This window comes from Symphalangus syndactylus, chromosome 2 (assembly GCF_028878055.3).
Source record: "Symphalangus syndactylus isolate Jambi chromosome 2, NHGRI_mSymSyn1-v2.1_pri, whole genome shotgun sequence".
NCBI classification, from domain to species: Eukaryota; Metazoa; Chordata; class Mammalia; order Primates; family Hylobatidae; genus Symphalangus; species Symphalangus syndactylus.
This window is the reverse complement of record NC_072424.2, coordinates 91,865,275-91,892,139: the sequence shown is the minus strand read 5'-3', so window position 1 is coordinate 91,892,139 and position 26,865 is coordinate 91,865,275. Positions and strand designations below refer to the sequence as shown.

At 41.4% G+C, this 26,865-nt stretch overlaps 1 long non-coding RNA gene across 2 annotated transcripts in view; it reads right to left on the bottom strand.

Moving 5' to 3' along the window:
• The window catches only part of LOC129472358 (uncharacterized), a 109,105-nt gene that overhangs the window by 62,821 nt on the left and 19,419 nt on the right, over positions 1-26,865 (bottom strand). The window contains exons 2-6 of one of the 2 annotated variants that reach the window (XR_010116452.1): positions 24,103-24,409; positions 22,804-22,948; positions 22,609-22,691; positions 21,148-21,368; positions 20,554-20,673 (exon numbers count right to left, since the gene is read on the bottom strand). This is a non-coding gene — a long non-coding RNA (uncharacterized lncRNA). The remainder of the gene's footprint in view (positions 1-20,553; positions 20,674-21,147; positions 21,369-22,608; positions 22,692-22,803; positions 22,949-24,102; positions 24,410-26,865) is intronic. The other variant, XR_008653897.2, reaches the window with a different exon arrangement.

Below are 26,865 nucleotides of genomic sequence, written 5' to 3'. Positions count from 1 at the left end.
CTTTTTAGTTATCCCCACCTGCCCAGCTCCCTTATTAGGTTGAGACATTTTAACTAAATTATCTGCTTCCCTGACTATTCCTGGGCTACAGCCACACCTCACTGCCGCCTTTTCCCCCAGTTCAAAGCCTCCTTCACATCCTCCCCTTGTATCTCCCCACCTTAATCCACAAGTATAGGACACCTCTACTCCCTCCTTGGAGACCAATCATGCACCCCTTACCATTCCATTAAAACCTAATCACCATTACCCCGCCATGCTTTAAAAGGATTAAAGCCCGTTATCACTCGCCTGTTACAGCATGGCCTTTAAAAGACTATAAACTCTCCTTACAATTCCCCCATTTTACCTGTCCAAAAACCAGACAAGCCTTACAGGTTAGTTCAGGATCTGCGCCTTATCAACCAAATTGTTTTGCCCATCCAACCTGTGGTGCCAAAGCCATACACTCTCCTATCCTCAATAGCTCCCTCCACAACCCCTCCATAACCCATTATTCTGTTCTGGATTTCAAACATGCTTTCTTTACTATTCCTTTGCACCCTTCATCACAGCCTCTCTTCGCTTGCACTTGGACTGACCCTGACACCCATTAGGCTCAACAAATAACCTGGGCTGTACTGCCACAAGGCTTCACAGACAGTGCCCATTACTTCAGTCAAGCCCAAATTTCTTCCTCATTCATTACTTATGTTGGCATAATTCTTCATGAAAACACACGTGCTCTCCCTGCTGATTGTGTCCAGCTAATCTCCCAAACCCCAACCCCTTCTACAAAACAACAACTCCTTTCCTTCCTAGGCATGGTTAGGTACTTCTGCCTTTGGATACCTAGTTTTACCATCCTGATTAAACCATTATATAAACTCACAAAAGGAAACCTAGCTGACCCCATAAATCCTAAATCCTTTCCCCACTCCCCTTTCCATTCCTTAAAAAACAGCCCTAAAAGCAGCTCCCACACTAACTCTCCCTAACTCGTCACTCCCTTTTCATTACACACAGCCGAACTGCAGGGCTGTGCAGTCGGAGTTCTTACACAAGAGCCAGGACCGCACCCTGTAGACTTTCTGTCCAAACAACTTGACCTTACTGTTTTAGCCTAGCCCTCATGTCTGTGTGCAGCGAGCGGCTGCCACTGCTTTAATACTTTTAGAGGCCCTCAAAATCATAAACTATGCTCAACTCACTCTCTACAGTTCTCATAACTTCCAAAATCTATTTTCCTCCTCACACCTGACACATACACTTTCTGCTCCCCGGCTCCTTCAGCTATACTCACTCTTTGTTGAGTCTCCCACAATTACCATTGTTCCTAATACAGACTTCAATCCGACCTCCCACATTATTCCAGACAACACACCTGACCCTCATGACTGTATCTCTCTGATCCACCTAACATTCACTCCATTTCCCCATATTTCCTTCTTTCCTGTTCCTCACCCTGATCACACTTGGTTTATTGATGGCAGTTCCACCAGGCCTAATCACCACTAACCAGCAAAGGCAGGCTATGCTATAGTATCTTCCACATCTATCATTGAGGCTACTGCACTGCCCCTCTCCACTACCTCTCAGCAAGCTGAACTCATTGCCTTCACGTGGGCCCTCGCTCTTGCAAAGGGATTACATGTCAATATTTATATTGACTCTAAATATGCCTTCCATATCCTGCACCACCATGCTGTTATATGGGCTGAAAGAGGTTTCCTTACTATGCAAGGGTCTTCCATCATTAATGCCTCTTTAATAAAAATTCTTCTCAAGGCCGCTTTACTTCCAAAGGAAGCTGGAGTCATACACTGCAAGGGCCACCAAAAGGCATCAGATCCCATCACTCAGGGCAACGCTTATGCTGATAAGGTAGCTTAAGCAGCAGCTAGAATTCCAACTTCTGTCCCTCACAGCCAGTTTTTCTCCTTCTCATCGGTCACTCCCACCTACTCTCCCACTGAAACTTACACCTATCAATCTCATCCCACACAAGGCAAATGGTTCTTGGACCAAGGAAAATATCTCCTTCCAGCCTCACAGTCCCATTCTATTCTATCGTCATTTCATAATCTCTTCCACGTAGGTTTCAAGCTGCTAGCCTGCCTCTTAGAACCTCTCATTTCCTTTCCATCATGGAAATCTATCCTCAAGATCACTTCTCAGTGTTCCATCTGCTATACTACTACTCCTCAGGGATTGTTCAGGCTCCCTCCCTTCCCTACACATCAAGCTCAGGGATTTGCCCCCACCCAGGACTGGCAAATTGATTTTACTCGCATGCCTCGAGTCAGGAAACTAAAATACCTCTTGGTCTGAGTAGACACTTCCACTGGATGGGTAGAGGCCTTTCCCACAGGGTCTGAGAAGGCCACCGCAGTCATTTCTTCCCTTCTGTCAGAAATAATTCCTCAGTTTGACCTTTCCACCTCTATACAGTCTGATAACGGACCAGCCTTTATTAGTCAAATCACCCAAGCAGTTTCTCAGGCTCTTGGTATTCAGTGGAATCTTCATACCCCTTACCATCCTCAATCTTCAGGAAAGGTAGAACGGACTAATGGTCTTTTAAAAACACACCTCACCGAGCTCAGCCTCCAACTTAAAAAGGAGACTCTGTCAAGGATAGAGCCCAAAAACTCACCATCCAAGCAAGTAATTATGCTGAACCCCCTTGGGCACTCTCTAATTGGATGTCCTGGGTCCTCCCAATTCTTAGCCCTTTAATACCTGTTTTTCTCCTTCTCTTATTCGGACCTTGTGTCTTCCATTTAGTTTCTCAATTCATACAAAACTGTATCCAGGCCATCACCAATCATTCTATATGACAAATGCTCCTTCTAACAACCCCATAATATCACCCCTTACCCCAAAATCTTTCTTCAGTTGAATCTCTCCCACTGTAGGTTCCCACACCGCCCCAATCCCACTCAAAGCAGCCTTGAGAAACATTGCCCATTATTTCTCCATACCACCCCCAAAGTTTTTCGCCACTCCAACACTTCACCACTATTTTGTTTTGTTTTTCTTATTAATATAAGAAGACAGGAATGTCAGGCCTCTGAGCCCAAGTGAAGCCATCATATCCCCTCTATATGTATATGTATATGTATATGTATATGTATATGTATACCTGCATGTATACATCCAGATGACCTGAAGCAACTGAAGATCCACAAAAGAAGTGAAAATAGCCTTAACTGATGACATTCCACCATTGTGATTTGTTTCTACCCCACCCTAACTGATCAATGTACTTTGTAATCTCCCCCACCCTTAAGAAGGTTCTTTGTAATTCTCCCCACCCTTGAGAATGTACTTTGTGAGATCCAACCCCTGCCCACAAAACATTGCTCCTAACTCCACCGCCTATCCCAAAACCTATAAGAACTAATGAAAATCCCACTACCCTTTGCTGACCGTCTTTTCGGACTCAGACTGCCTGTACCCAGGTGAAATAAATAGCCTTGTTGCTCACACAAAGCCTGTTTGGTGGTGTCTTCACACGGACTCTTCACAGTGCATCTTACGCGTAATCTATAGCAGTGGTGGTTTAAATGAATCTCCTTTGTACTCAAACAGCATATCTTTAACTTATCAGAGAGTAGCTAGAGGAGCAGGTTTAACTAGGAGCCTGCATGTCTGGCCACATTCCAGTGCTTCAAAGGAGTGTCTTTCTCCTTGAACACAGTGTTTACGGATAAGAGAGCAGGTCTCGCTCTGAGCATGGGAACATGATGGCATTTACAGGGCTTTCCTCCTCAGAGGCCTCTTGTGGCTTTCCACAACTTATTGTCCCATATTTTTATGGCCAGCTTATGCAGGCACCCCACAAGCCCTTTTCCCAACAATAGGGCATACACTGAGTAAATGACTTTGTAACTTTACTTCATCCTCTTCATTTACATAGGGCGTGCCCCCAAGTAACCAGTGGAATCTTCTAGAGGGTATTTAAATCCCCACCAATTCTGTAATGGCACCCTATGCTCAGGCCCGCTCCCACACTGTGGAGTGTACCTTCATTTTCAATAAATCTCTTCATTCCCTCCTTGCTTTGTGCATTTCGTCCAATTCTTTGTTCAAGATGCCAAGAACCTGGACACCCTCCACTGGTAACGTATTTTGATGAGCCAGTCAGGAGAAATTCCAGGAGAAGGTAGGTCCAAAGTTTGGGATTTATTTTTCTTCTTTCCCCTTTCCTTTCTGCTCTTTACAGGGGAATCTCTCTCTCTCTCTCTCTGTCTTTTCTTTCCAACTCAGGACCCTTTGGTGGGCAGCACCGAAACAAGGAAGTAACTGCAGGTTTCTGGCCGTGGCCGGTGAAACTAAGGGGTTTCCATGTGAAGGTGCCTAACTGCCACCGCCCAGTTTGCTTAAGGGACCAGGGTCTTTTTCATTTTTTTTCCCCCTTTCTTTCTTTTTCAGTCTTTCAGTGGCTGTTTCCTAGTACCTGCTTGGAATTGAGGGCAATTGGCTGGGGTCACTCCCTAGTATTGCCTGAAGGCCTAGGAATGCATGGGAATAGCTGCCCTGCCCAGAAGGGGAAATGATTCTTTTTTTTTTTTTAATCTTTTCTGGGTGTGGTCCCTGATCCCTATCTGTAGACAGCTCAGAGCAAACCCGCACACAAGTTTCAGGTGACTTCAACCTCCTTTTCTTATGCTATATTCTACCCTTCCCCTGTTCAACTGACTAAGGGCAAAAGAAACCCACCCAGCCTCCAGTTCCTATCATTAAAGTTTGTGGAAAGGGAAGCATGGGAAAGCGTGGCCTTATCAAATTATAAGGATGCTAAAAGTCAGGGATTACACTCAGGTACCAAAGGAAAGCTCATAGTAGGCTCTGGAGGGAAAGCATGAAAAGTGGCACTGGTGCCCACCTAAGGTCAGCGACGTCTGACACTCATCGCACCCCACAGGAGGACACTCCGGGGGATCCTGTGGACCTCAATCTCCCCAAAGGGGACGCTCTCGGCAGAGGTTCTGAGATCTAGGCATAAGCCCTCCTTAGAATTTTCTCTGAGTTACAATGCTGCTTGGCCCCAAAATTGTTTATAATCTGGAGTTTACTGTCTAATGGGAGAGTGGGATGGCCATTGCATGTATGTAGGCTTTTGTGCTAAGCAGGGGGCCTGGTTAACTAACGTATGATGCTCTCATTTGGTGCTGTTTAGCCCCAGTGTTCTTTGGAGTCTCGGAGGTTTGGCCTTTAAAAATCAAACTGCCATCAAAACTGCTTTACCTGAAATTTTGGTTCACAGCCTTCATTGGATTATCTATTGGGGCAACCAAAGTAAAACTGGTGAGCTCTTATTGCTATTTCATGGCTAGGGTTGTAAGCTATTGGATCTTCATTTATGCCTGTTTATACATGTCTAGATGTGTTTATTTACATGTATACTTACTGTTACATCTTGTGTCTACCAAACTGGCTTATAAGTAAAAGAGCGCTCATAAATTAAGTAAATAGTCTAAGCAATTTTCAAGTTCATGTGACTTAAGTTACTAAACAAGCTGGCTTTTAAATTATTGGTAAAATAAGGATAGAAATGCCTTCAGAATTGTCAGCATACATTTTTGTCTGGATTTTATATTTGTCTTTGCTAGAGAGTTTGAGATGTTAGTGTTTGGCATAGAAAGTTATAAAGCTATAAACCTAGCCGAAACAAAATGATCTTGGTTTGCATGCTTTTTTTTTTTTTTTTAACAAACAAGAGTAATTTATGAAAGGAAAATATCTTGGGCCCTCAAAATCAGCAAGCTCAAGGGAAAATTCAAGCTAAGAACTCCTTAGGGCAAACCTACCTCCCATTCTATTCAGTCTCACCGAGATGAATGCATATCTAATTGTTTCCTTTGGAAGGCTAATCAGAAACTCAAAAGAATGCAACCATTTGTTTCTCACCTACTTGTGACCTGGAAGCCCCCACAACCCCTCCCTGCTTTGAGTTTTCCCACCTTTCTGGAGCAAATCAATGTTCATTTTACATATGTTGATTGATGTCTCATGTCTCCCAGGTTAAAAGTGAAAGAATTGAGTACAGTGAATGAAATAAATGTTTTAGGTAAACTTTTTGTGTAAATTAAAATCTTAAAGTTATTTTTGATGCTCATTTAATATCTGGGTCATTTTCAATTAAGAAAGGATTGTTATGTAGGGAAATATGTTTCTAAAATTGTGGAATTGTTCTTATCTAAAAATTCCCATACCTGATAGTTCAAGATTTCTTGCTTTTTAGGGTTTCAATAAAGTTTTAGGTTTCTAAGGATAAAAATTCTAGTTAACCCATAATTCTGTATACAAAATGTGCCAGAAAGGGTTATGCTGTTAGTGAAAACAAGAATAATTTTGTCTAATTCAGAAGTTACCTGAAAGTTAGTTCAAATTACAGATTTGAAAAGGTTATTTGTGAAACAATGTAGTAAGGAATCATTAAGTAGGGAGGAAAGATCTGGAAAGTTTAATAAAATATTATTTAAAACCTGATGGAGAATTGGAGATATTTGGCTAACATTTTCATAAAGCTCTTAGTCTTGATTAAAGTAAAGTAAGAACTATTGTAAAGAAATGCCAATTTATGCTCCAGCTATGACAGGGAATATCCTCTCCATAGGGTATACGTCGAGTAAATGACTTTGTAACTTCACTTCATCCTCTTCATTTACATAGGGCATACCCCAAGTAACCAATGGAATCCTCTAGAGGGTATTTAAACCCCCACAAATTCTGTAATGGTGCCCTTGAGCCCCTATGCTCGACCTGCTCCCACACTGTGGAATGTACTTTCATTTTCAATAAATTCCTTCATTCCTTCCTTGCTTTGTTCGTGCATTTTGTCCAATTCTTTGTTCAAGATGCCAAGAACCTGAACACCCTCCACTGGTAACAATTTTTCATGAAATGACTTAGTTTTCCTACTATAAAATAAAGACAATGATGAATTTTTAAAAATGCCTATTTGTACCGGTCTTTTATTAAATAAATGCCTTTTACAAAGGACTAAAAGGCAAGGAAATTCTACTGTATCTTTGGCTGATGCTTTTCCATGACTGGAAGTTATTTTTTTAATATAACGATTTTTTAGTGATACTGACGCATACTGCAAACATTTCAGAGTGCCACTCTTAAACCCCAGGCTTCATAGCTTTAAAAATTCAAGTTTATTACTTCCCCCTTGCCCACATTTTTTGGTCATTCTAAGACCAACTATTAAGCACAGGCACAGCAAGCATGCTTTCCTTCTAATAGGCTCTGTGATGTTCCTGAACTACAGTTTCCCTCCTTATTCCTCAGCTCACTGTTAAAGTTGAAAGATAGGGGCTTCCCTTACATGGGGCAGGGATATCCTGGAACCTCACATTGGGTTCTGGAGTCTGCAGCAACCACCCCATTGTTTTCAGGACGTGGGGCTGATGTTGGATACTATGAAATGAATAAGTAAATATCAGCCCGTGCACCTAAGTATCCTCCTTCAGGGCTCTGTGGTGTAGAAAGTGCTTTGATGTGGTTGGGAGAATGAGACACCCCCATGGGCTGCTTCTGCTCCCCAGCACAAAGTAAGTGTCTTCTAGTGACATAGTCAAATGAAAAGGAACCACAATCATTGTGCAGATGAAGCAGATTTTTGCCTAGTGACCTGTTGTAAAATGTAATCAGAGCTTTCCTTTAACGGACTGAAAATCCAAACTAATTAAAATACTGTCTGACCCAAACCATAGTTCAGATCAGACTGTGAGAGGCTATTGTCTTTAATGCACTTCACCTCTCCTCTGAAACATGCCCTGCTTCTTTTGAAAAGGTTAAAATTATGTCCATGCAGCAAAACTATAAATAGCCTGCCTTAAAAGGAGCAGGCATCCAAAAGGTATCCTGAATCCTCACCCTTAGCAGGATGAAAGAGCAGACACTGGAGAAGAATGTCTGCTTATATTTTCAGGCAAAAGATGTGAAGCAGAGAAAGAAAAATGTTAATAAATTGACATTTATTCAAATCATAATGGGAGGAGTTTTAGATGTTATTCATTGCGTTATTCAGAAAGACAGCACATATCACTGGCTATCCATACACACAGGGAAGAAGTCTCCACTTCCCAACAAGAGATGCATGGATATCATGGGACCATCCACGAATTCAAACTGAAGGGCCTAGAAAATCAAACTGAAGGTCAGTGTGAGTGAACAGCAGGGATAATGGCTCCATGATCCTTTCTTCAAATATATGATAAGACTGAGAAGGAATTCATTTTGGAAAAAAAAATAGAGGTAGACAAAAGAAGCCAAAATATTACTTTCTCCAGCTGAATCATCTGCCATGCCATCTGGTTCCATGAAAGTCCTGAGCAGACTAGCAAGAAAAAACTTAAAAGAGTTTACAGGCTGGGAGTGGTGGCTCACACCTGTAATCCCAGCACTTTGGGAGGCCAAGGCAGGAGGATCAGGAGATCAGGAGTTCAGGACCAGCCTGACCAATATGGTGAAACCCCATCCCTACTAAAAATGCAAAAATTAGCCAGGCATGGTGGCGGGTGCCTGCAATCCAAGCTACTCGGGAGGCTGAGGCAGGAGAATTGCTTGAACCCGGGAGGTGGAGGTTGCAGTGAGCTGAGATTGTGCCACTGCACTCTAGCCTGGGCAACAAAGCAAGACTCTGTCTCAAAAACAAAAACAAAAACAAAAACACCCAGCTTATGGACCGGCATGGCCAGAGTATAATGAATGAGGGAAATAATTCTCAGAAATGAGGTCGAAAAGGAACAAGAAGCACAACTGTGAAACACAGAAGGCCCTTATCCCAGCACCTGAGACTTGCTCCCTAAATGGTACCTGTAATAGCTGCCTGTGGGACTGTGAGCTCCTAAGAGAGACAGAAGCCCCCACAGCAGAAATCCATCCTCTTCACTTTCATATTTTCAGCACCTATGGTAGTTCCCAGCACAAAGAAAGTGCTGAGTGAATGATGAACAAATTACTTACTCTAATTACACTCACGAGACTGTTGTGTGAGGTCAGAACATGAAGTTATTAATTTATAACATGTGATACACCTCTCTAATGTACTAATTATGTCAGGTGGCTATCCATCGCACTTGCTACCGGTTATCAAAGTAGTTAGGTAGCCTAATTAATCAAAAGGAAACTGCTTAATAAGCATGGAATAAGGTCAAAGAAAGCTGGATAGTCTTAAGGGATGTTACTTGCAATCTTGTCTTCTTTGCCCTGGCAATTTTACATATCAGAAGACATATCCAGCTAATAAATTGGGTCAAAGGCTGAACATGGTGCCTCACGCCCGTAATCCCAGCCCTTTGGGAGGCAGAGGCTGGTGGATCACTAGGTCAGGAGTTCAAGACCAGCCTGGCCAAGATGGTGAAACCCCGTCTCTACTAAAAATACAAAAAAATTAGCCAGGTGTGGTGGCAGACCCCTATAATCCCAGCTACTCAGGAGGCTGAGGCAGAGAATTGCTTGAACCAGGGAGGCAGAGGTTGCAATGAACTGAGATTGCGCCACTGCACTCCAGCCTGGGTGACAGAGTGAGACTCCATCTCAAAAAAAACTTCAATTACCTCTTAAAAACTCTATCTCCAAATTCCTCAAATGTCCAAATATCTCCTGCCTCCTTAAAGGCCCTATCACATTAAGGGCTAGAATTTCAACATGAATTTGAGGGAGACACAATTCAGCCCATAACAGCTTGCCTCTTATTAATAATATACCATTTATTTAGTCATTGTGACAATATTTCAGAAGGTCAGTGTAAGCCTACTATCACAACATCTAATGCACAACAGTGATTATGGATTGTGCATCAAATTTTTAATTTGGATAACATAAGCAGGGGGTTAGATTCGATGACATTTAAGGTCCCTCCTAACTCTGAAACTCCATGAGTATATTTGTTAACTGCTAATATTTTAAAAATTATGATTGTTTATATGATATCAGGTGAACTACTTTTAGGTGGGAGCTTCAGAAATATCCAGATAAATGCATCAAAAAGTGACATAAGCTGCATTATGTAAAAAGCATTCCAGGAGTAAAGAAGTTCCAGGTTAGTTAATAAAGTTGCTTAACAAATCATCAGAGCCAGGGTTCTTTCCATCTTTCTAGCCTGCCAGTCATCAATGTGCCAGCAGTTTCCCCATGGTCACAAAATGGCTGGATTAGCTCCAGCAGGTATCACATCATTACAAAGTCTCCACAGGTAATACAAAGGAAAAGTGAAACATCTTTGCTTCTTTCCCCTTTTTTTTTTTTTTTTGAGACGGAGTCTCGCTCTGTTGCCCAGGCTGGAGTGCAGTGGTGCAATCTGGGCTCACTACAAGCTCCGCCTCCCAGGTTCACACCATTCTCCTGCCTCAGCTTCTCCGAGTAGCTGGGACTACAGGCGCCCACCACCACGCCCGGCTAATTTTTTTGTATTTTTAGTAGAGACAGGGTTTCACCGTGGTCTTGATCTCCTGCCCTCGTGATCCGCCCGCCTCGGCCTCCCAAAGTGCTGGGATTACAAGCGTGAGCCACTGTGCCCGGCCTCCATTTTTTTTAAGAACAAAGAAAGTATTTCATAAAACTCCCCACTGGGCTTCTTATTGGTCAGATTTTTGTCACCTATGTACTATGATTGGTTTAAATCAGCAGACATCCCTTCATTTCTCATTGATAGAACTAAGTAACATATTGTACACACCAAATCAATGAAAGGCAAAGCAGGAACAGGCACAAGTGAATTATAAGTCCTTCCTAGGGGTTGGTGAGGAGTCAGTTTCCCTTGACATGGAATACGTAAGAATTGACCAAGTCCAGATGCTGTTAGCAATGAAGGATAGGAAGATCTGTTGGCTACAGATATAACCATGTTATCAAAACCCCAAATCAGAGCTAGCAGTGAAAATGAGCATTTGATAACAAGATTACCTTGGGAAATCTGAAAAACCACAAAGATGGTGACGACAGTGGTTCCTACACTAGTGTTCCTTAGAAATATCAGAAGCAAAAACACATGAAAAAATGCTCATCATCACTGGCCATCAGAGAAATGCAAATCAAAACCACAATGAGATACCATCTCACACCAGTTAGAATGGCCATCATTAAAAAGTCAGGAAACAACAGCTGCTGGAGAGGATGTGGAGAAATAGGAACACTTTTACACTGTTGGTGGGACTGTAAACTAGTTCAACCATTGTGGAAGTCAGTGTGGCGATTCCTCAGAGATCTAGAACTAGAAATACCATTTGACCCAGCCATCCCATTACTGGGTATATACCCAAAGGACTATAAATCATGCTGCTATAAAGACACATGCACACGTATGTTTACTGCGGCACTATTCACAATAGCAAAGACTTGGAACCAACCCAAATGTCCAACAATGATAGACTGGATTAAGAAAATGTGGCACATATACACCATGGAATACTATGCAGCCATAAAAAATGATGAGTTCATGTCCTTTGTAGGGACATGGATGAAAGTGGAAAACATTCTCAGTAAACTATCGCAAGGACAAAAAACCAAACACCGCATGTTCTCACTCATAGGTGGGAATTGAACAATGAGAACTCATGGACACAGGAAGGGGAACATCACACTCTGGGGACTGTTGTGGGGTGGGGGGACGGGGGAGGGACAGCATTAGGAGATATACCTAATGCGAAATGACGAGTTAATGGGTGCAGCAAACCAACATGGCACATGGATACATATGTAACAAACCTGCACATTGTGCACATGTACCCTAAAACCTAAAATATAATAATAAAATAAAAATAAAAATAAAAAAAGAAATATCAGAAGGTATTGATGGAATTTCTGAGCTATTTTCAATATCTCAAAAGCCCTAGGAGAAAAGATCTATACAAACTAACTAAAATGTTAAATTTCTTTGATTTTGACTGAAATTCTATGGAGTCAGTATGCTAAGGATTATTCTCTCATCCTAATCAGAAGCTTATATTAGTTTTAAATATATATTGAATTAATGGAATGTTTTTAATAAATCAATAACTAAATAAATATATTTGAAAGGTATATTTCAAATATGAAAGACTCTTTTAAAATAAGAATTCCATGGGAGAAAAAAATTTTTTTTTTTTTTTTTGAGACGGAGTTTCACTCTTGTTGCTGAGGCTGGAGTGCAATGGTGCGATCTCGGCTCACTGCAAACTCCGCCTCCTGGGTTCAAGAGATTCTCCTGCCTCAGCCTCCTGAGTAGCTGGGATTACAGGCATGTGCCATCATGCCCAGCTAATTTTGTATTTTTAGTAGAGACAGAGTTGCTCCATGTTGGTCAGGCTGGTCTCAAACTCCTGACCTCAGGTGATCCACCTTCCTCGGCCTCCCAAAGTGCTGAGATTACAGGCGTGAGCCACCATTCCCAGCCTGAAAATATTCTTTAATGGGTTATTGGTAGAGGAAAATGTGAGAAATCATTGATGTTCAAACTATTCCCTTCTTCAAGGAAATGTAAAGAATTTCAGCTCCTTGGGACTCAGGAGTGCTATCCTGTCTACAGAGACAAGCAGTAAACACCCACAGACATTAAACATTCAACCTCAGTCTATTCTGTGCCCAGGCAGATATCTTTCACACTGACCACTTGCTAAAAAGTCATGATCTTTTCATATCATTAACTTAAGACACCACGACGATTTCTTGAATAAATGCATTAATTAATATAAGTGAATGTAATATGCACTCCTGTTATCTTTTATTTCTACGAGAAAAGGACAAATCAACAATGAGCACTTAAATTAAATTCTATCAGCAAAATATACTTATATGATGTCATAGACATTTGCATTTATACCCTGCAATTACTATCTGCTAATAGTAATTTGTTTAATGAATAATATCAAGGAGAGTAAATATTAATGAAAATGTAGAACATTTTATTTTATTTATTTATTTATTTATTTTTGAGACGGAGTCTTGCTCTGTTGCCCAGGCTAGAGTGCAGTGGCGTGATCTCAGCTCACTGCAACTTCCACCTCCTGGGTTCAAGCGATTCTCCTGCCTCAGCCTCCCGAGTAGCTGGGATTACAGGCGCCTGCCACTGTGCCTGGCTAATTTTTGTATTTTTAGTAGAGATGGGGTTTCACCATGTCGGCCAGGGTGGTCTCAAATTCCTGACCTCATGATCCACCCGCCTCAGCCTCCCAAAGTGCTGAGATTACAGGTGTGAGCCACCGTGCCCGGCCGAAAATATAAAACATTTTAATATGAGACCTTCTGGTTTTGTCAATAGTGACAACTATATTCAGTAATTTTTAAAAGATCATTAATCAAAGCCAGAAAATAGTAAGGAGAGATGATTGCATGGCTCTTGAATATTAGATGGCCAAAGGAAAACAGCTAATTTCTAGAAGTAGTGTTTGGGGAAGAGAATAGAACAAATTGTAGCATAAAATGTGGCATAAATTGTCAGGTGTTTTGCATATGTATTGTGATACTAATGGGGACAATAATATAAACTGGCTAGAAAGAGAATGCATTGAGATTCCATGAATACCCCCATCTTCATGCCTTTTTTATTAGAATAACATCTAATCCTGCTTGGCAGCTGAAAGATATAATTAGTGTGCTAACGAGTAAAACGTCTACAGAGTAGAGAATGATCTCAAAGGTTGGTGGAAGATGTTCTGGGAAGACATGTTTTTGCTGTTGTTGCTTTACTTGTTATTAAGTTATGGCTTGTATTCATACACTGGTGAAGTGGACACTAAGCAACAACTATATCCTATACTCCTTGTCATGCTGGAGGGTCACTGTCTTAAGGAGCTTTTTGGTTTTCAGGAACGAAGACCCAAACTAACTCAATTAAGTCAGGATATTGGGAACATACAAGAGGACAAAAGAAATGTCACAGATACAAAAGCCAGAGTAGGGTCAACACTCACACATCCAGGAGAATAAACTGAAAGGTGGGTCTTACTCCAAGACTTCTCTGGAGAGCTCAGCAGTATGTCTTTGCTGCAGTGCTCGGCAATTGACAGGGCACTGACTCTTCCGCACACGCCTCTCTGGTTTCTCTTCCTAGGAACTGTCTTATTCACCCTCTAATCTGTGAGTCTTTTCTCCATCTTGAAGTATATGCTCATTTATAACTATAGCTCATGCACAGTTTACCTCACTCATAACTTGGTCCAGCCTATCTCCATCTCGCTCCCTTTCACTTTCTTTTCCCACTGATAACTCTATTCTGGAATATCCCACTTAGATTGTCTAAGACAGATAGTCTGATTGGCTTAGATCATCTTTCATGCATGGGTCACTGACTAGCTCATACATTGACTGCCCTGGGTCAGGTGCCCATTCTTGTCCAACCAGTTGAGTCCAGAGAGATGGGGACACATGGTACTAAATGTGACTACCCAGGGCTCTTCCTTCAGTGGGGAATGGAGAAGGGGCCACTTTCCTTTGGAGCATCTGCAGGTCAGCCAGGCAGTGTGATTGACATCTCTAGTTAAACAACTAAATCAGGGGAACTCAGTCAGAAGACATGCCAGTAGATAGCTTCATTATCTGGTTCGGAGATCTTCAGTGAGTCAGTAAATTTATAATTGTTTCATATTTACTTTATATAATATGATTATATATTTCTTTTATTTTGTAAGTAAACGTTAGTAATTATGAGAGACACTTTTCAGGTACAATGGAGTTCTGATGCAATTAGCTTCTTGAGACAAAACAACTCCAACAGATAGAAACACCTAGGAACTCATCATCTTCCCCCCCATAAAATAAGCTCCCTTTAGAATCCATGAATCATGACTGTCCAATCCATTTTTAATAGCTTCTGTCAGAGACATTTCAAAATAAAGGGCGGTTATTATTTATTGTTTGTAATGAAACCTACTCAGCCCAGAGGGACATTATGAGGATCACTGTCAGATTTTGTAAAATGCCTTTGGCTTTTCAATGGAAGGGTACTATATATGGTAATAAAAGGAATAGCAATAATATTCTTGCACCATCTTGACACTGAGTTCATCTTTGTCTTAAAAAATAAGTTCATCTTTAGACATTATGGGGATTACTGAATTCAATTTGTCCTAAGAATGCTAAGGCTGGTGAAAAAAAAGATGCTTATTATAAAAGCACTTTCTCCATTCCCTGTTCTTTTCTATATGTGTTGTTCTTAATTTTTGTGTATATGGGAGAGTTGACTGTCTCTTGTAAATGCACAATAAAGTAATGGCAAAAACTGCCATGGCAAAAACTGCCATGGCAAAAAATGGTGCTTTTGCCATTGCTTTTGCACTAACCTAATAATTGAAATTTGAATTCTATAAAAATTTTAGGATGGCATAGAAAGAAATTTCTCAGGTGAAACTTTGAAAATGTTTCCCAGACTCACATGCATGCACTCATATGCTCAGGCAGTTCTATGCACACATATGAGAAAGAGAGACAAAAATAAGAAAAGGAGATGTGAAGTGAGAATTTGAAGAAAAACATTACATTCATACCTATATATGGATTGTGTTTATATTGCCTTACAAGGCACTTCCGTACATGTTATTTCACTTGATTCTCACTAGAAACCTTGGAGCTAGGTTGGAAGATGAGGATTGTCTAGCTCTTTTGCCCTGGGCACTGTAAAATTCAAAGGCATATTTTCCGGGGAACAGGGCTGGGGATGGGAGAGCAGATGTGTCCACCGTTTCATGGAGGACACAAAGGGAAAGACTCTGTGGAAGCCCAGAAAGCTAGTGAACCCAGACATTGTTCTCCATCATGTCTTAATGTAGATTTCCAACTGTTTTTCCTTTAACCTTGCCAATACATATGTTAAGGTGAGAAGGATGCATTGTGAGACAGACAGAGTTGATGGGGTTAGATCACTTTGATTATTCATTTCTTGTCAATTTTCAAGAAGCAACAGAGACCAAGATACTTAGTGCAAGCCACAGAGCTAAAAGTAATGATAAAGTAACTATATATGATATGAGGCGGCCAGGAGCAAGAGATCTTTCCAAATCTAAGCTTCATGCAGGGGTTGCTGTGGTCAGTTCTCTATGACTTTAAGACTGACTCACATATTTGATATCCAGTTAATTCTCTATAAACAAACAAGCTGTTTGATATGCTTTGGCTGTGTCCCCACTCTGATCTCATCTTGAATTGAAGCTCCACAATTCCCAGGTGTCATGGGAGGGACGCAGTGGGAGGTAACTGAATCATGGGGGCAGGTCTTTCCTGTACTGTTCTCATGATAGTGAATAAGTCTCAAAAGATCTAACAGTTTTATAAAGGGGAGTTTTCCTGCACAAGTTCTCTTGTCTGCCTGTCTGCCACCATGTAAGACGTGCCTTTCACCTTCGGCCATTGTGAGGCCTCTCCAGCCAAGTGGAACGGCGAGTCTATTAAATCTCTTTGTCTTTATGAATTACCCAGTCTCAGGGATGTCTTTATCAGCAGCGTGAAAACGAACTAATACACTGTTTTGACCAAACCACAGCAAATAATTAAGTAACTGCCCCCAGAGAAGTTGCCCAAGGCTTGCCTCTGCAGGTACCCCTACCATCAACTCCTGCCTCTTGTGAATGATCACACTGCTCTAGTTTTTTTTAATTTCTGCTTTTCAAAAATTCCAGGCTGTCTCAAATGAGGCAACCTAGCAACTTTCTCCCTATAGAAAACTTCACCTTGTCATTCTGCCACTTCTAACTCTAATTCAGAATTGCTTTTCTGGTTTTTACAACTCTTCATTGGTTTGCTCCTCCCTCCTTTTCCAAATTCATTTCTCCTTATCTTCTTCAATCTGCCACCTTCAACACACCCCGTCACTCCACTTCTTGGCTTTTCAGGCAGTTACTGTTTAGAAGATTGAAAATCTCATTTCTCACTTTTGAGAACTCTTACAGGAACATATTGCAAAGCCTCCCTCACACCCGAGAGAGAGGAAGAGAGAGAGAGCGTGACACCTCACAAAGAATGTCTAAGGTGGGAGTAGCCCTAAAATAGAGCACAATAATAAACTGATGCTGCTGTGCTTTCTTTAAAAAAAAAAGAAAAAAAAAGCAAAAACTCACAATAGAACTTTCCCTCAGTAAATGAGCTATTATCAAAGTATTCAATTCTAGAAAAATTCCACAAATTGCTAAATTCTCTTTAAAATAAATAAATAAAAAACCATGCAGTTCAAAGCACTGCAACAAGCCACAAGGGAAAAAAGGCTACAAAGACAAAGCCCCATTCTCACTTGGTACCAGTGCTACCCTGGTATATGTTACACCACTGAGAAGACTTGTCAATTCAAACATCTGTTCTAAGGCACACTTCACCATCAGAACGGGTACTCCATTCATATTCCTTCCTTCCACAGGCTTGACAGATGGATGAATTCCTAATGGCCCCAGATTACATTCAAATAGTTGCAATAACCACCTCCTCCTTAGTGAACGCTGTTTTCCCCCCAGGCTATAAAACAAAGATAATGGTAGAGGGGTGTAAAATAACATAAATTAGGAATCTAGGCTCAAAATCCAACATTTTCCCTGCCGGCAGGAACACCAGACGGTGGTGTCTTGATTCTGCCATGCACATATTCCGTGAGTGACAACAGGCAATGAGATGTGAAGGAAAAGAGAAAGATGTGCCCACCAGGTCCCTCCCAAAGGGCAGCCAAGTGTTTTGTTTGAACTGCCTTGTGGCTTATTGGAGTCAGAACTGCATGTTCCGTAGAAAACTGTCTGCCACCAAGTTAGGATCTTTACTGATTATCACCAAAGGTCTTTTGTCTTCAGAATGCAATAAAAAATAACTCCCATAAAGGAAGGTAGTATAAGCTGGGAAATGCAGGCTACTATATTGGAGTCATGTGGATAGATGTGTTCTGCTAAAAGGCTTCCATTTTACTCTATAATAGAAAAGAAAGATAAAATTTCCAGGAAAAAGAAATGAAAGCTGCTGCCAGTGAAAAGAATTTCTACCACCAAGTCAAGTAGGCTGGGGTCTCCACTTACAGATGGTGATTACCATAGACTATGGATTAAATCGTGTCTGCATATCCACACCAGAAGTCTCTACAACTCTATTTGATCTTCCCCCTCATGGTCTTTTCTTTTCTTTTCTTTTTTGAGACGGAGTCTCACTCTGTTGCCCAGGCTGGAGTGCAGTGGCGCGATCTCGGCTCACTGCAACCTCTGCCTCCTGGGTTCAAGCAATTCTCCTGCCTCAGCCTCCCGAGTAGCTGGGACTACAGGCGCACACCGCCACACTCGGCTTATTTTTTTTTGTATTTCACTAGAGACGGGGTTTCACCGTGTTGCCCAGGCTGGTCACAAACCCCTGACCTCATGATTTGCCTACCTTAGCCTCCCAAAGTGCTGGGATTACAGGCCATGGCCTTTTCTTATTGTATAATCTTCCAATTTTGATTTTTGCTCTAAGTTGGCACAAGATTCACATTTCTAAGGATGTCAGGTTGTAAGTATAGAAATGAATTTCATTCTAATTTGTTTTTGTGTATGGAAGTTAATGTGGAATGAGGATGTATACATCATGATTAAAAGAGGCTGTGAGGAATATCTTGTAGTGAGGAATTTGCTTCCTGTAGTTTTGTGGCCTCTGGTGTTGTAATAGAGGGTAATCCATTTATATATTTTCATTAAAATTTATTCATGGTCTTGTCATGTTTCGTTTCATAATGTGCCAATATTCTTGCCCTATCCACTATCAAAATGAACTTAAAACATTTATTTTTTAAAAGGTTGCATGCTATTGAGTTTACAAGTTTTCTATTGATACATTTGTCCTCTGCACCCTCTTTTCCCCTCTTGTCAACTGCTATTCCTATTCACATTTGGCTTTGCACTACATTTTCCCCAATTCTAACATTCTCATTTGCTTTCTTTCCACTCTCATTTCCTTGCTAACTCTCTGGAGAGAATGAAATTCTATTGTTGTTATTGTTATTTTCTTTTTTCTTCTAAAGATTGGAGAGTAGAGCTGAAATATTTGCGAAATGACTAGTTCCATAAATATCAAGAAATGAGTAATAAGTGGAAACTGTTCTTGGAATCCTAACTCCTAGGATGTGGTCTCTTTTTAGTAAACCACATAATAAATGGGTGGAGACCAAAAATCCAAGTGCCTTGAATATTGAGGGTGAGCTGAAATCAAATCAGGTTTCTTTATGGTAACTGATTATAAAGCAATTTCATCCACAATGACAACGAATTGATAAGTCAATTTGAGAACTAGGTTATTAACTCATTTTTATAATTAAGAAGCTCTTAACAAATTTCTGTAAATGCTACAAAAATAAAACTCCAAAAACGAACATAGTTAATTTTGTTAATAAGATATAGCTCTCATTTAAAAAAAAACTTTTTTTTTTTTGAGATGGAGTTCAGCTCTGTTGCCCAGGCTGGAGTACAGTGGTATGCTCTTGGCTCACTGCAGCCTCCATCTCCTGGGTTCAAGGGAATCTCCTGCCTCAGTCTCCCAAGTAGCTGGGATTACAGGCGCCCGTCACCACACCTGGCTATTTTTTTTGTATTTTTAGTAGAGATGGGGTTTCACCATGTTGGCCAGGCTAGTCTCGAACTCCTGACTGCAAGTGATCTGCCCGCCTCGGCCTCCCAAAAGTGCTGGGATTACAGGAGTGAGCCACTGCACCCGGCCTCATTTTTAAATTTTTTTTAAAAAAGGTAAAATTGGCCTCTTAGCTAAGTGATTATTTCTCTTGCAGTGTGAAAGGACAAGAAAGCTCTACCAGCACAGGACTTAGCTGCTGCTGACCTCCTTTATGTTATCAGTGGACAAAAAGGCTAGTTAAAACGTGCTTTGATGCCAGGCATGGTGGCTCATGCCTATAATCCCAGCACTTTGGGAGGCCGAGGCAGGCAGATTACTTGAGGTCAGGAGTTTGAGGCCAGCTTGGCCAACATGATGAAACCCCATCTCTACTAAAAATACAAAAATTAGCCAGGCGTGGTGGTGGGTGCCTGTAACCCCAGCTACTCAGGAGGCTGAGAGAGGAGAATTGCTTGAACCTGGGAGGCGGAAGTTGCAGTGAGCCAAGATCCCTCCACTGCACTCCATCCTGGGTGACACAGCAAGACTCCATCTCAAAAAAAAAAAAAAAAAAAAAAAAAAAAGGAACCAAAAAAACAAAACAAAAACCAAAAACAAACAAACAAAAAAACCTGATTTGATAAAAGTTTCCTGGTGATTTTTTGTTTTGTTTACTGCTGAAATTTAAAATGATTGCTTACCTTAAGAGAAAGAGAGTATGCTTGTAAAATTTAAGTGCAGGACCAAAGCATGGACCCAAGGGAGCGGAGGGTGAGCACATAGGAGACCACAGCTACTCTCTGCTGTGTTACAGGAGAAGGTAGAGCCAGCTGGCAGACAGCAGGCTGGAAGCCAGCAGTTAGAAGTAGCAGCTGTGGGTGACCTCAGCTGGGAGAAATGAGAAGGATCCCTCGAGTGGAGAGATGTGACGACAATGCTCAAAAAACCATTGTTGCTTTTACTGCAAGAGCAGAGGTCAGATGTCCTCGGACATTAGAGGACAGACAAGTCAGGTGAGCTGCTTAAAAATTCAAATACCTTGTCCTACTTGAGTCTTGGGGCCCGAAAAATCTTTACGTTAAACCATCAACACAGATGACTCTGATCCAGCTCTTCCAGGAACCACACTTTAAAAATCCCTGGACTAAGATGCAGCATCTGTGAAAATAAAACAGAAAGATCTATGACAATTTTGCAGGTGATAGGGCTACATATTCCTACTTAGGGATATGCCTTTGTTTAACCCTTTTTAAAAGTCTCACCTACTCATGATATTAAATTACTTCGGGGTTATTTAATTAAGACACTTCCATTTTCCAATATTCTGACCTCTTGTCAGACAGTGTGTCCCCATTTGGAGTATTCTAAATATAATCCTCATTTTAGAAGAAATTACGCTCTTTGCTGTTACAGCAGTTGTTTATATTTGTTGCTGTTTCATTCTTTAAAAATAAAACCATATGGAGATACATGCACAATTCCTGCTTCTCTCAGTTACCTACCCAGAAATAAAATAATTCTAGCTATAATTGAGTCTAAGCTACGCCAAGCCTGTCTGGTAGCCACTGTTTGAAATGTCTGCACAAAGCCTTGAAGGAATTCATTGTTCTTCAAAGTGCCAGCTATACATACTGCCATTTCCTGCAAGGCTTCTGCCACTCAGGAATGCTGCACCCCGGTAGTTCTTTAGTGGTGTCCTTTTTCTCCATTGCGTCATTGTGGGACCCACAGTGTATGTCTGAAGATACTCCACCACAGCTCAAGAGCACCATCTTGGGATGCACATTTTTGCAACAGATAGAGGATTTGTGTGGCATAGAATTCCATAACTGCTAGAGGCAAGGGCAGTAAACCTAGAACAAAAAAATCAAAAGAAAGAAAGAAAAGGAGCGATGGGGCAGTTACTTTAACCATGTGCATTAGCTTGGCAACACTTCTTAGAATTTTTCTTGGTAGGAGATGCAGACTTTATCCAAGAAAGACAGTGCTACTGCCTTCCACAAAATTTATATTTTGCTATTGTTGTCTGCAGGTCAAGGTCACAGTCAGCTTTGTAAGAATCAGCCATAAATCTAATAAGTGGCAAAGAAACTTAGAGGGCTTTATGGAAAAGTAAGTTCTTTTCAGATAGCCTGCAAAAATGTGCTGGCCTTAAATCACCAATTACATTGTAATATTTGAGATATGCAAGAAATCATTGAACTTTGGGACCATTTTCAGAAAAACAAAAATATAAAAGTACTTTTAATTTCAAATCTCTAAAGTGAATCATCAGTAAATTATCACATAATCTAAAGGTTTGACAAACTGGGTCATTGCACGTTGGATATATGTGTTAGAAATTCTGTGATGGAGTCTCATTTGGCCTTTGGTGTTTCCAGGCTAGGGTTTTCAGCACTGATGTCTTATGCCGGATCTCCCTTAGCTGCCCACACACCCCATGGAAATGGGACAGATGATGCAGTTGGTGGATGGGGGAAAGAAAAGTGAGACTAATAAGAGGGACCAGACTGGGAGAGAATTCATGTTTTTCCTCATGGTAATTAGAGAGCTTGATGCATACGCAAATTCATATACATTTCTTTAGGTTGCCATAGACACTGATGCCAATATTCCCTTTCATCCTCAAATTCTCTCCCTGAGCACAGGCAGGCTATATAACAATGTCAATGCCAATCTGTGTGTGCAACACTAACTAGGAAAAAAAGTTGGATGGCATTAATTTCACATGTGAAGTGGTCTGAACAATGCAACTAGGAGTTAAGAAAATGCCAATACCAGCCAGGTGCGGTGGCTCACACCCAGTAGTTTGGGAGGCCAAGATGGATGGATCGCCTGAGGTCAGCAGTTCGAGACCAGCCTGGCCAACATGGTGAAACCCCATCTCTACTACAAATACAAAAATTAGCCAGGTGTGGCACACACCTGTAATCCCAGCTACTTGGGAGGCTGAGGCAAGAGAATCGCTTGAGCCTAGGAGGCTGAAGTTGCAGTGAGCCAAGATCGTGCCACTGCACTCCAGCATGGGCGACAGAGGGAGACACCATCTCAAAAAAAAAAAAGAAAGAAAGAAAGAAAAGAAAACGCCAGTACCCATCTCTCAGCCTCCATGGTGTCTAGGCTGCTGTGGAAGAACGAGCAGCGTCTCTTCCAGCAGCTTGAGGGGAATTGAACTCCTGGGGGAGAGGCAGGAGATTAAATTTAAGGCAAGAAGTTTGAGGATGTAAGGAAATTAATTAGATATCAGTTAGGGTAATGCTAGACAAATGCTAACGAATAAGCCCTCACATTTCAGTGGTTGTCGTCACCCCCAGGTTAAGAGTCCATTGCAGGTGTTCTTCATTGGCTGCAGCTTTTCTCCATGGAATAGTTCAGACATCCAAGCTCCTTCCATCTTGTGGCTTTGTCTTCCCCTAAAGCTACAGACTCCTTCCTATTCAGATAGGGGAAGAGAGTAGAGAAAACAATGATGCTTTTTAAAAACCCCATCTGGGAGGTGACATAAATCTCTTTCTCATTTCATTGATGAAAACTAGTCACATGGCATAATCTGGATGCAGGAAGGGCTGGAAGATGCGGTTCCTGGCTGGGCAGCCAAATTCAACTGACATCTCTACACTGTGAAAGGGGATGCTGAATTTTAGGGGACAGCTAGCCATCTCTGCCATGTAAAGTTTTGATAAGGCATAATGGACAGGACTAAGAAGGAAACCAGCAGAAGAAGAAACAGAATATTATGGGAAATGGACAAGACAGTTAACTGAAAGGAATTGCATTTGTCTGTTATCCTGGCATAACAAAGACGAGATGGATGACTGAATTAATTATCTTTGAACTTCGGGGGTAAGGTAGTCTAAGAACTCAGGCATGATGAGATTAGGAGGCTTTGCTCAGTGTTCAAATCGGATATAATCAAGAACCAGGCCAAGCATGGTGACTCACACCTGTAATCCCAGCATTTTGGGAGGCCAAGGTAGGTGGATCACCTGAGGGCAGGAGTTCGAGACCAGCCTGCCCAACGTGGCAAAACCCCATCCCTACTAAAAACACAAAAATTAGCTGGGTGTGGTGCTGTGTACCTGTAGTCCTTGCTACTCAGGAGGCTGAGATACGAGAATCCCTTGAATCCAGGAGGCGGAGGTTGCAGTGAGCCTAGATCACGCCACTGCACTACAGCCTCAGTGACAAAGCAAGACACTGTCTCAAAAACAAAACAAAACAAACAAAAAAAAGCAAGAACCAGTTCTGGGGTCTCCAACTAAAAAAATCCTTTCCAAGTTATTGGAGGACAAGGTGAGATGTTTTCTAGTTGTTCATGTCCCAGAGAAATTTGCTGTTTCTCTAGCTGGAACACTTGGGCTTTTGCTGGTAGAACCACAGACAACTCTAGAGGAGAGGTGTCCACTATGTCTGTCTGCAATGAGGGAAATGGTGCTATATCTTTACTGCTCAATACTGTAGCCACTGGCCACATGTGGCTATTGAGCACTTGAGATGAGGCTAATGCGTCTAAGGAAATTTTAAGAAATTTACATTTACAATTAAATAAGTACATGTGGCCAGTGCCTACCATTTTAGACAGCTCACCTCTACAGGGATGTAATGGGCACCTCTTGTGTCGTCTGCCCAGGCCTCCCCTTTCTCTGCAAACTGACCCCTTCTCCTACAAGCTTCCTCAGGTGGCTCGGCACAGCCAGGTTCATAACATTTTTCCTTTTCACCAGCCATGGTTGCCTAACACTGGGGTGATCACTATATCAACATTTTAGCCAGTTAGAGCCTCTTCACAGATGCTGGGGGAATAACAGAGCAGTCAGTCTCTCCGCAGGTGGATTCAGAAGATGTTGGTAGCCATGTTTTCTGCATGGGGATTCAAGAAGCAGAGGATGCCAATCTGCAAAAAGAGATGAATGAAGCAGGCATGAAGAGAACAGTGAAGTGAGAGAGAAAGCCAGAATCCTGGCTGCTGTTCTAGCTCCTGATTCCAAACTATTTCTAAAACGGCTGCAGCTGGCCCTCAGGACATGATGGCTTGTGCCTATAGCCCCAGCTACTCGGGAGGCTAAAGCAGGAGGATCTGTTGAGCCCAGGAGTTTGAGGCTGCAATGAGCCATAATTGTACTACTGCTCTCCAGTGTGGGTGACAGAGTGAGACCCTGTCTCTAAAATTAAAACAAAAACAAAAACACATTAAGTCAGTTTGGAATGTCTGACTGCCATCTCTACCTATCAAAATTCTACCAATATTTCAAGGCCCGTTTCAAAGGCCATCTCCTTCTCTATCCTATTTTTCCTTCTATTTTAGTTTTTGACTAGTTTGAGCACATGGCCTTCATTGTTTTATAATTGTTTATAGATGGTTTGTAGGTGCAATACTCCAAAACCTTCTCCAGACACAATTTTTTATTAATGCAGTCTAAAATGGCATTCAATTTTCTGGTAGCTACTTCATATTTTCATCTCATACTGAGTTTTGTGGTCAATTAAGACCCTCGATGCCATCTCACTGGCATGAGAGGGTATCTCATTGTGGTTTTGATTTGCATTTCTCTAATGACCAGTGATGATGAGCTTTTTTTCATGTTTGTTGGCCATATAAATGTCTTCTTTTGAGAAGTGTCTGTTCATATCCTTTGCCCACTTTTTTATGGGGTTGTTTTTTTTTTCTTGTAAATTTGTTTAAGTTCCTTGTAGATTCTGGATATTAGATCTTTGTTAGATGGATAGATTGCAAAAATTTTCTCCCATTCTGTAGGTTGCCTGTTCACTCTGATGATAGTTTCTCTTGCTGTGCAGAAGCTCTTTAGTTTAATTAGATCCCATTTGTCAATTTTGGCTTTTGTTGCCATTGCTTTTTGTGTTTTAGTCATGAAGTATTTGCCCATGCCTATGTCCTGAATGATATTGCCTAGGTTTTCTTCTAAGGTTTTTATGGTTTTAGGTTTTATGTTTAAGTCTTTAATCCATCTTGAGTTAATTTTTGTATAAGGTTTAAGGAAGGGGTCCAGTTTGTTTTCTGCATATGGCTAGCCAGTTTTCCCACACCATTTATTAGATAGGGAATCCTTTCCCCATTTCTTGTTTTTGTCAGGTTTGTCAAAGATCAGATGGTTGTAGGTGTGTGGTGTTATTTCTGAGGCCTCTGTTCTTTTCCATTGGTCTATATATCTCTTTGGGTACCAGTACCATGCTGTTTTGGTTACTGTAGCCTTGCAGTATAGTTTGAAGTCAGGTAGCATGATGCCTCCAGCTTTATTCTTTTTGCTTAGGATTGTCTTGGCTATACGGCTCTTTTTTGGTTTCATATGAAATTTAAAGTAGTTTTTTCTAATTCTGTGAAGAAAGTCAATGGTAGCTTGATGGGAATAGCATTGAATCTACAAATTACTTTCGGCAGTATGGTCACTTTCATGATAGTGATTCTTCCTATCCATGAGCATGGAATTTTTGTCCGTTTGTCTGTACTGTTCTTGTAATATGGAAAAAGTCTCATGAGATCTGATGGTTTTATAAAGGGCAGTTCTCCTGCACATACTGTCTTGCCTGCCACCATGTAAGACATGCCTTTGCTCCTCCTTTGCCTTCCGCCATGATTGTGAGTCCTTTCCAGCCATGTGGAACTGAGTCCATTAAAAATCCTTCTCTTTATAAATTACCCAGTCTTGGGTATGTCTTTATTAGCAGCAGGAGAACAAACTAATACACTATTGAATAATAAATACTGATCCAACAAACAATTTTCAGCACCTCTGATATGTGATCACTCTGCTGTAGCTGACATCAGCTACATCTCCAAACCCTCTTGGCTTCTGTTGACACCATACTTCCCCATGGCCCCCTCCTACTCCAGTTCCACAGTTTCCTCTCCAGCAGGCGCTTCTTCACCTCCTCTTATAAACACTGCTGTTCCTTGCAGTTCTGTTCTGGAACTCTTGTCTTCCCACTTCACACATTCTTCTCCAGTGGTCTCATCCACATAGCTTTGATTGGTTTTCCACTATTTGCTACTGACTCCCAGCTCTTATATCCAGTTAATTACTCACAACTCAAAACCCTTCAAAGTTCTCTTGGAAGCTTGAGATCAATTTGCTTTGGAACTCAGTTATGCCATTAATCTTCAGACTGCCACCTCCGTGTTTTTCGTGAACTAGACCTCTGGCTCAAAAATGACCACTGCTATGGTTTGAAGTTTGTCCCCTAACCCTCCTAATTCATCTGTTGAAATCTTAACCCCTAAGGTGATGGTATCAGGAGGTGGGGCCATTGGGAGGTGATTAGGTTATGAGAGCGAAGCCCCCATTAATGGGATCAGTGCTCTCATAAAGGTATTCCAGAGAGCCTCCTCTCCAT